At 44.0% G+C, this 9,692-nt stretch overlaps 1 long non-coding RNA gene across 1 annotated transcript; it reads right to left on the bottom strand.

Annotated features, from left to right (window-relative positions):
* Nucleotides 1-8,150: 8,150 nt before the first annotated feature.
* LOC130097264 (uncharacterized) lies at nucleotides 8,151-9,360 on the bottom strand. The gene is made up of 3 exons (XR_008808275.1): nucleotides 9,329-9,360; nucleotides 9,057-9,216; nucleotides 8,151-8,532 (listed from the first exon to the last, which is right to left on the bottom strand). It is a non-coding gene; the product is annotated as an uncharacterized LOC130097264 (long non-coding RNA).
* Between the last annotated feature and the right edge of the window lie 332 nt (nucleotides 9,361-9,692).

The raw sequence follows: 9,692 nt of genomic DNA, 5'->3' as shown, positions 1-9,692 counted from the left end.
TTTATTAATAAACAATTCAAATGTTTCATGCATAATCATTACTTTTGCCGTTTTTTTTGGCAAGCTTTATGCGTGCGTTGAGATGCAGAATAGTCAATATATTACGAAAACGCCCATTATGGTTTAGCATTCTCTCCCATATAGTATACATAACTTCCAACCCAACTTCAGTTGTGCACGGGCAGGGGCAGCCCTTATTTCACATATTTTCTAACCAGCACATCACTGCGGCGTTCTGAGGGAGCGGCGCTTAATCTTCATAAAGCTTCGAACCGGAAAAGGACAACCGGCTTCCGGTTCAAACCCGCTATGAATCAGGGGTAAATTCGCTAACCAGGAAAAAGGTGGATAGCTAAAAAAAACCCCGCTAATGTGACTTTGTTTTTGTTAAGGGCAATGTGTGCAAGGAGACGTGTTCAAGCCTAACAGAACAAAGAAAACTCCAGCTCTTCACAGAGTTTTATGCTGTCTCTTATGAGAGGCAGCAGGCTATCATTCTCTCTGGTTTGGAGCAGGTAGGCTAACTTAAGCAATTCATGACCATACCATGTCAACAGTATGCAATGCATCACAATGTAGACCCATGAAATAACCAGTGAATTTAATACTACTGTATGCCTTCAATTCACCAAGACTGCACATGTGCCTGATCACTGTAAATGTTAAATTCTGTGAGGATGGATGAAGTATGATCGGCATCAAGTAGGCCACCAAGTGCATTACAGACCACAGCGCTTTGGTGCCCTAAAAGGCATACACATGGCTTATTCATTCTCCTAACCAAAGCCTACTCACGTACTTAACCCTCTAGGCGCCACGGTCGAGTTTACTCGACAAGATGAGGCACTGAATAAAACGGCCGATTTTGTCAAATTGGGTGTCAAATTTCGTTCGACCTCCCCTCCACTGGATGGCAGACATGTCATACTTCATCCCCGAATAAAAAAAACGTCATGTTTTTATACAAAATGTTCGAGTTAGAGCGCATTGAATCAGTGAGATCAAAAGCGGAGCTAGTGTGCGAGTGAGCCATGTTATCAGATCCTCTCCGCAATCGCGGCGACAGTATTGTGGTGGAGACTTTGTCTAATGCTACTGGGTATGTTAGACGAGGTCGAAGTATTCATAGGACAGTTAGGAGACAACGTGGAGGCAGGGTGGGGAGTCGCAATGACAATGACAGTAGTCCGAGCTGTGCACACTCGGCGCGCGAGGCAGATCTGGCCGCGCTGCTCGTATCATCTCACTCATGATCTGTGCGAGTGAGCGTTTGAACTAAACAGGTCTTGTCTACTTGTGTTTGTATGTCATATGAATAATATATATGTGCCCCATACATGGAATCAGAGTGTCTACTGTATTTCGTAAATGGAAAATCTCTACAGCAAAAGGCAACCACTACATGCATTCGGTTTGTTTCTACCATTTATTAGTAATAATTTACACAGTTTGTTTACTACTTACTATATACCTGAGCATTCAGTATTGTGCAATATAACATACAGAAGGTGATGGACATTTTGGGGGGAAAGAAGTGCTGCATTTTATCATTAAAACATGTGACTTTTCATGAAAATTCTATAATCCAAGATTGCCGCCACCATATGACATCATAATATGCAAATTAGATGGAAAAATGTAATCCCTACATACACTTTGGGTCATCCTTAATATTTCTCTAATTTACAGAAAGTCTCTATCTTTTATCACTTTTAAGATATAGCCTTTTGAAATTGAGATGTCAAAATCGAACGTTTTAGGAAAAAACCTCTGGCGCCTAAAGGGTTAATGACCTTAACTTGACAGCTCTACACTACGGCTAGCCTGCTACGCTATGGTAAATGTCTTTTTACTTCATGTCTTTTTACTTCTAGCACAAGGTGAGTCGCAGACGACCACGTGGGCCTGACACTGAGATTACTAAGAGGAAGTACACCTTCAAGTACCATGTGCAACAAGGAGGCCAAAGACTTGCTGTTTGTAAGGTCACATTTATGTCAGTCTTTCAACTGACCAACAGTCGCCTACAGGCAAGTTTTATATACCCTAGCGTTTTTCCGTTTGTTAACTTTTTATTACATGCATGATTTTAATTAGATATATTGTCCATAACATATTTATTTAAAGTTACTTATCTTTGAAAAGGTTATTCAAGAAAAGTTAGACAGTCAGTCTGAGGGAACAGAGCAGGTAGCTAAAGTCAGGTCTCCATTAGACAGTCCCTCCAGGATTTCACGATTTTTTTGTGTGATTTTTGCGATCAAAATGACTGATTTTGTGGTGGTAATTTCCAGAAATTTGTGAAAAAATTTGCGATTTTTATATTTTATAATTAGGACATCACATTTACCATAATAGTATTATGTCAGATGCACAATAGTCATACATGACACAAATCACAAACAAAATGCATAAAGCTTGTTTATTTGGTCTAATCAAATTCTTTTTTTTAAATTGTGCTGTAGCCTATTGTTGTTGCTTGAATAACATTAACAACACTGACAACAGCAGGTAAATTAGGTTACTGTCACTTTAAGACCTACTACAGTAATGACAAACGTCCCAATCAGTTATTACTGATTGTTTTACGTAAATACCGTATTTTCCGCACTATAAGGCGCACCGGATTATAAGGCGCACCTTCAATGAATGACCTATTTTTTAACATTTTTCATATATAGGGCGCACCGGATTATAAGGCGCATAAGATACTGCAGTCATACGTGTGACTGGGTTTGCGTTATGCATCCACTAGATGTGCTAAAGGGAATGTCAACAAAACAGTCAGATAAAGTCAAACTTTATTACGCGTTCCGACAACTCCGTTCACTCCCATGGTAACGTTATTCAAACTTAATGTGCTAATTAACAATATTACCGGTAACAATATCTCCCAGCCTTGCTCACTCTTCTCCCAAACGTGGAGGGGAACTTTTCCCTAATTCAGTAAACACGTACCATAGTAAAAGAAACAGTCTGATAACACTAAATCAAACGTTAGTGCATACTCAACATTGTTCAACATTGTTCAGTTACATATAACACGTAAACACGTAAAGCTCACTTTTTTCAGTTCATTCCCCGTCCACGAATCCCTCGAATTCTTCTTCTTCAGTGTCCGAATTGAACATTTGGGCGATTACGGCATCCAACCTGCCCCGTTCCCTCTCGTCATTATCCGAGTCAGTGTCGCTGCTGTTGCCTGGCAGTTCAGAGATTATTCCTGCCTTCGTGAAAGCTCGGATCACAGTTGCGACTGATATATCAGCCCAGGCATCCACGATCCATTGGCAGATAGTGGCGTAAGTCGCCCGGCGCTGTCTCCCCGTCTTGGTGAACGTGTGTTCACCTTCTGTCATCCACTGCTCCCACGCAGCTCGCAGTCTAGCTTTGAACGCCCTGTTGACACCAATATCTAGCGGCTGGAGTTCTTTAGTTAATCCACCCGGAATGACGGCAAGCTCCGAATTAGTTTGCTTCACTTGTTTTTTGACAGCATCGGTGATATGGGCGCGCATGGAGTCGTAGATCAATAGGGACGGAGCTGTGTGGAAAAAGCCACCCAGTCTCTTGACGTAAATTTCTCTCAACCACTCACTCATCTTTTCCTCATCCATCCATCCCTTCGGGTTAACTTTGATGACGACGCCGGCTGGAAAGTTTTCTTTTGGCAAGGTCTTCCTCTTGAAAATAACCATGGGTGGAAGTTTCTGGCCATTAGCCTGGCAGGCGAGAACTACAGTAAAGGATGACTTCTCATTCCCTGTGGTGCGTACAGACACCGTACTGGTCCCCGTTTTCTCCACAGTGCGGTTCACGGGAATATCAAAGGTGAGTGGAACCTCGTCCATGTTGGTGATGTGCTCTGGCCGGATCTTCTTTTCAGTGATCTTCTTTTTGCAGTATGCGCGGAAAGTGACCAGCTTTTCTTGGTAATCTTTTGGCAGTTGCTGCGAGACGGTAGTTCGTGTGCGGATGGAGAGATTACGTCTTTTCATAAAACGAAAGCACCAAGAAGGACCGCCTCGAAATTCATCGATGTTCATGTCCCGTGCTAGCGCCGTTGCCTTCATTCGAATAGTGACTGTAGAGACGCTTCTACTTGCTGCTCTCTGTTCAACAACCCACTTTTCGAGTTCGTCCTCTAACTGTGGCCATCTCGCTTTGTTCCCTCTGAAACTCTGTTTAGTCTTTTTTACTTGGCGCAGGTCATTTTCTTGCTTCCTCCACTTCCGTACCATTGATTCATTAATGTTAAATTCTCTCGCTGCTGCTCTATTCCCATATTCTACTGCGTGACCGACAGCCTTGAGCTTGAACTCTGCGTCGTAAGCGTGTCTCTTGACAGGTGCCATTTTGAGGTCTTTATACACACACAAGTGTTGTTGTTAGTAAGCACAGTAACGGTTTTTACTGACTACGGTAGCCGTAATGCTGCACGCGGTGCGGCTTTGTAGTTTACCAGTCGTACTGAAACATTTTATTATTATTAAATATTTATTATTATTATTGGTTTTTCATACTGAAACATTTTGACAGTGCGCCTTATAATCCGGAGCGTTATTAACCAACGTAAATTAATCTAATTGATTCATATATAAGGCGCACCGCACTATAAGCCGCACTGACGTTTTTTGAGAAAATTAAAGGCTTTTAAGTGCGCCTTATAGTGCGGAAAATACGGTACTTGCCAAGATTAATATTTTGAAGTAATTGTAGCTATGTGTATTTGTTCAAGCGCTATAAAGAGAATTCAATATTCTAACTAGGACGACAGGCGGTGACACGCAGTCAGTCAGTCAGTCACACACACACACACACACACACACGCTTGCAGTCAGAGACAGACTGTCACTCGACTGGCTGAAATTAGTTCTCTTTCACGGTATGCTGTGCTTTTAAGAATTATTTTTAGTACCATCGAGCATATCATACTTTTTGTTATGTCATTCAATCATGTTAAATGCGTTAATAAGTTTGCCGTAGCCCAATGAAAACCTGGGCGCTAATGTGAGAGGGCAGGAGAGACGCATTTTCTTTCGCCATGTTTGACAGACCGCTCACAGACATCACGCGTGTGCAACATCTGTATCCACATAAAAATCTATTGAAACTTTAACTAGATATATTTCAATTGGGTGATTATAATTTAATGTTTTGTGATGTAATTTTTTGAATTTTTGTGATTATTTTGCGGTTAAATTAGGAATTATGCAGGATCGCAAAAAAATGCGACATTTTGTTGATTTTGCGTTGTATTCAGCGATCGCAGAATCGCGAAAAACTGGAGGGACTGATTAGAGGATTTCAGAGGAAAACATAAGAAAAATCTTGAAGGACCTCATGCTCTCGTCCTGTTAGTTTTTAAATCTGCACCATTGTCAGCATCCGTTGCCCTACAACATTCCCTGGTCTAATGGTGCACTGGACGCTGGCATTATAGGGGGTCGGGTGCCTTGCCACCCTATAACGCCAGCGTGCACATAACGTAATGGTTAGGATTCAGCTCACTGTTGTTGCCCAGTCAGGAAACATTTTTGCACTTTGAGATCGATATCATCAGGTAAAGTGCTATGCAAATGTAATGTATCTTAAAGGGATACTTCAGCTCTGGAAAGATTAATGTGTATTTAAAATGGGTCATTTATGCAGTAGAAATGCGAAATTATTTTTGAATTTGGAGCCTTCTAGACTGAGAAAAGCCAGAAAATGTATTTTTGATTTATGGGGATGAAAGACAACAACTCCCAGATTGCAATGCTAAAACGCACACATCAATCAATCACATATTTAGCATCCATGTAAACACTACATTCAGATTCACAAATCGGAATAAATTCAGTTAGATTGAAACAAAAGGTGTGCATGTAAACAATGACGATTTTTGCGTCATGTGAGGATTTTTTCCAGACAAAAAATACATAAATCTCTCATCTCAGGGGGATATGAGGGAGGAAAGCATGGTAATTCGAAAATACTAAAAAGAATTCGGTTGTTCCTTGTACAGGCATGTTCCGCCTGTACAAGGAACACAATCCAACATCCACTGCAAAGTTCTGGCTCTATAAGGACCTCTTCAAGCAGCAGAACCTCAGTTTTGGGCAGCCAAGAAGTGACACTTGTGCAAAATGTGACGCCCTGTTCTCAAAATTAACAGCTGCTACAACAGATGGAGAAAGGTTGAAGATCGCAGCCGAGAGTGAGCTTCACCACCGGAAAGCTGAAAAAGCGTACACCCAGTTGCAGGCTGACACAGAGTGGGCCAAAGCCAATGATGACTGCCATGTCATTTGTATCGACATGTAGGGGGTAGTGTTCACACCAAACCTGACGCACTCCAACGTGTACTATCAACGGCAGCTGGCCAACTACAACCTCTGTATCCAGGAGATGGGCACTGACGATCCTCCTACAATGTGCCTCAGGCATGAGGGCATCGCTCACAGAGGTTCCATCGAGGTGGCAAGTTGTCTTTTGAAGTGGGCAGAAACATCTTTCGCTCCCCTAGTCCAGGCAAAGGAACGGAAGCTCGTCATCTATAGTGACCGATGCTGTGGGCAGATCAACAACTGGCGAGTCCTTAACCTCATCCCAGATAGCAAAATTGTTCCGGGCCTTTTATGGCCCAAACACTGTTCTTAGTTTTGGCAATCATACCGCCAGCAATGCAGGGCCAAAACCGGCCCAGACAGTTTTGCCAAAAGCACGCCAGAAAGCTGCCAGAAAAATGCCAATGCCTTACCAGACGAGAGCCAGAAGACCCTAAATTGGGCCATATTCATGCCATAATATCGCCATTGAAAAGCCAGATGTCTCCCGAGCACAGGCCACAACTCTGCCAGATTATATTAAAATAACTAATTTGGCCCATATTTAATATCTGGACCCAATAGCAACCATGCAATTCAAAGAGAAATCAAACCAGGAAACCATAACTGCAGAAAATTTGTTTTTATTTTCAATTAACAAACATATGACCTAAATAGGTAAACATTTACAATTTTTTTTTATTTGTTATAGAAATAAAATGCAAAAACATACAAAGCTTAGTTTTAGAAAGAAAGTGCCTGACGTTGTGTGTTGGTGGGCGGTTGACGTTGTGTGCTGGTGGGTGGCTGACGTTGTGTGCTGGTGTGTGCGCCTGACGTTGTGTGTTGGTGGGCGGTTGACGTTGTGTGCGTGGCTGACGTTGTGTGCGTGGCTGACGTTGTGTGCTGGTGTGTGCGTTGGTGTGTGCGGCTGACGTTGTGTGTTGGTGGGTGGCTGTCGTTGTGTGCTGGTGCGTGGCTGACGTTGTGTGCTGGTGGGTGGCTGACGTTGTGTGCTGGTGGGTGGCTGACGTTGTGTGCTGGTGTGTGCGCCTGACGTTGTGTGCTGGTGTGTGCGCCTGACGTTGTGTGCTGGTGTGTGCGCCTGACGTTGTGTGCTGGTGTGTGCGCCTGACGTTGTGTGCTGGTGTGTGCGCCTGACGTTGTGTGCTGGTGTGTGCGCCTGACGTTGTGTGCTGGTGTGTGCGCCTGACGTTGTGTGCTGGTGTGTGCCTGACGTTGTGTGCTGGTGTGTGCCTGACGTTGTGTGCTGGTGTGTGCCTGACGTTGTGTGCTGGTGTGTGCCTGACGTTGTGTGCTGGTGTGTGCCTGACGTTGTGTGCTGGTGTGTGCCTGACGTTGTGTGCTGGTGTGCGCCTGACGTTGTGTGCTGGCGTTGTGTGCTGGTGTGTGCCTGACGTTGTGTGCTGGTGTGTGCGCCTGACGTTGTGTGCTGGTGTGTGCCTGACGTTGTGTGCTGGTGTGTGCCTGACGTTGTGTGCTGGTGTGTGCCTGACGTTGTGTGCTGGTGTGTGCCTGACATGGTGTGCTGGTGTGTGCCTGTCGTTGTGTGCTGGTGTGTGCCTGTCGTTGTGTGCTGGTGTGTGCGCCTGACGTTGTGTGCTGGTGTGTGCGCCTGACGTTGTGTGCCTGACGTTGTGTGCTGGTGTGTGCCTGACGTTGTGTGCTGGTGTGTGCTTGACGCTGTGTGCTGGTGTGTGCCTGACGTTGTGTACCTGACGTTGTGTGCTGGTGTGTGCCTGACGTTGTGTGCTGGTGTGCGCCTGACGTTGTGTGCTGGTGTGTGCGCCTGACGTTGTGTGCTGGTGTGTGCGCCTGACGTCGTGTGCTGGTGTGTACGCCTGACGTTGTGTGTTGGTGTGTGCGCCTGACGTTGTGTGTTGGTGTGTGCGCCTGACGTCGTGTGCTGGTGGGTGGCTGACGTTGTGTGTTGGTGTGTGCGGCTGACGTTGTGTGTTGGTGTGTGCGCCTGACGTTGTGTGTTGGTGTGTGCGCCTGGCGTCGTGTGCTGGTGGGTGGCTGACGTTGTGTGTTGGTGTGTGCGCCTGACGTTGTGTGCTGGTGGGTGGCTGATGGTGGAGGACTGTGCTTCTCCTCCTCCTTCCCCCCTATCGATCACCAGCCAAATACAACCAATGCCTCAACCCTTGCTCCACCTCCTGGTTCGTGGATTTTCTGCATCCAGGATTTCTCCGAATGGCTTCTAGAAACAAACAATTAAAGATATCATGGGAGGTTTCAGAGTTTAAATTTAAGACTTCGTAAAGACAGCCAATGCCATTTAAACTTAAATTTCATTTAGGTCTTTAAGTTTAGTCCCATTCTTCTGTTGACTTTGTGTGACAGACTAAAGGGAAAGGGACAGCATAATTTGTTAATACAGTTTCTTTACCACTATGGAGTTAAACAGGCACAGACCTTACAAAAGAGGTGTATACATAGCCTGACAAGCCAGACTATATCATAATGTGTAGTCTGACCACGAACGATAGACTAACACCCCTTTCACACATACATGGTTATTTTGAAAAACAAAGACATTTCTCTGCATTTATGCCCTTTGTTCACAAACAAAGAATTTGCCTCTAAAAACAGTGGCCACTACACTGGAGGCGGCCAAGAGCCTTTATTCACCCTGCATTGAGGGGTGGCAGCTCATCGAAGTGACTACGAAGCTGGTAAATGAACCTAAAAATGTTGCCTGGTACATCTAATCAACACTTTTACCTGTAACAACATTCTTGACTTCTAGGCCCTGGAATGATGTTTTGCCATGGAGGCCTGTCCAATTCATTTTGCAGGCCAAGTCGTTCTGAATAAGCATCTTCATGACCCTCCACACAGTGTCCTTGAGGTTCACGCCCCCAGCAAGGCCCAGTGTCAGCACCTGGAAAAATAAAAGTTTTGAAAATATGAATGTTCATTGCGGAGAAAAAAAATGCAAAGAAAAAGGTTCAGAAAAAAAATCTGGTCCAAATACTAATGATAAAAGTAATTACCAAGTCCTTTCTCTTCTCTGGCTTTGTCTTAACCCTCTGGGGTCCAAGGTGTTTTTGGGGTCCTTGAGATGTTTTGACATACTCTGACATTTGTGCTTTTTTCAGTTGCTTATAAACATATTACTGGCAAAGGTGAAATTACACTCTATTTAGCACACACAGGGCTACCATAATGTGTTATCAACATGTATGTACATTTTTGTATTTTTGAGAGAATATTGTTTATGCGTGGTTATTGAAAAAACTAAAACTTAAAGTTTCTGAAATAAGGCCACAAAACACATACTAAATATGTGTCCACAAGACTTTTGACTAATGGATGTTGTGGCCTAGAGTTTTTTCTTCAAAATGATCTGAAAATCAT

The sequence above is a fragment of the Rhinichthys klamathensis genome, unplaced genomic scaffold (assembly GCF_029890125.1).
Source record: "Rhinichthys klamathensis goyatoka isolate OS25496 unplaced genomic scaffold, OSU_Roscu_1.1 h1tg000214l_1, whole genome shotgun sequence".
Taxonomy (NCBI): Eukaryota; Metazoa; Chordata; class Actinopteri; order Cypriniformes; family Leuciscidae; genus Rhinichthys; species Rhinichthys klamathensis.
The sequence above is the reverse complement of the archived record's forward strand: the minus strand, read 5'-3'. Positions and strand labels throughout refer to the sequence as shown.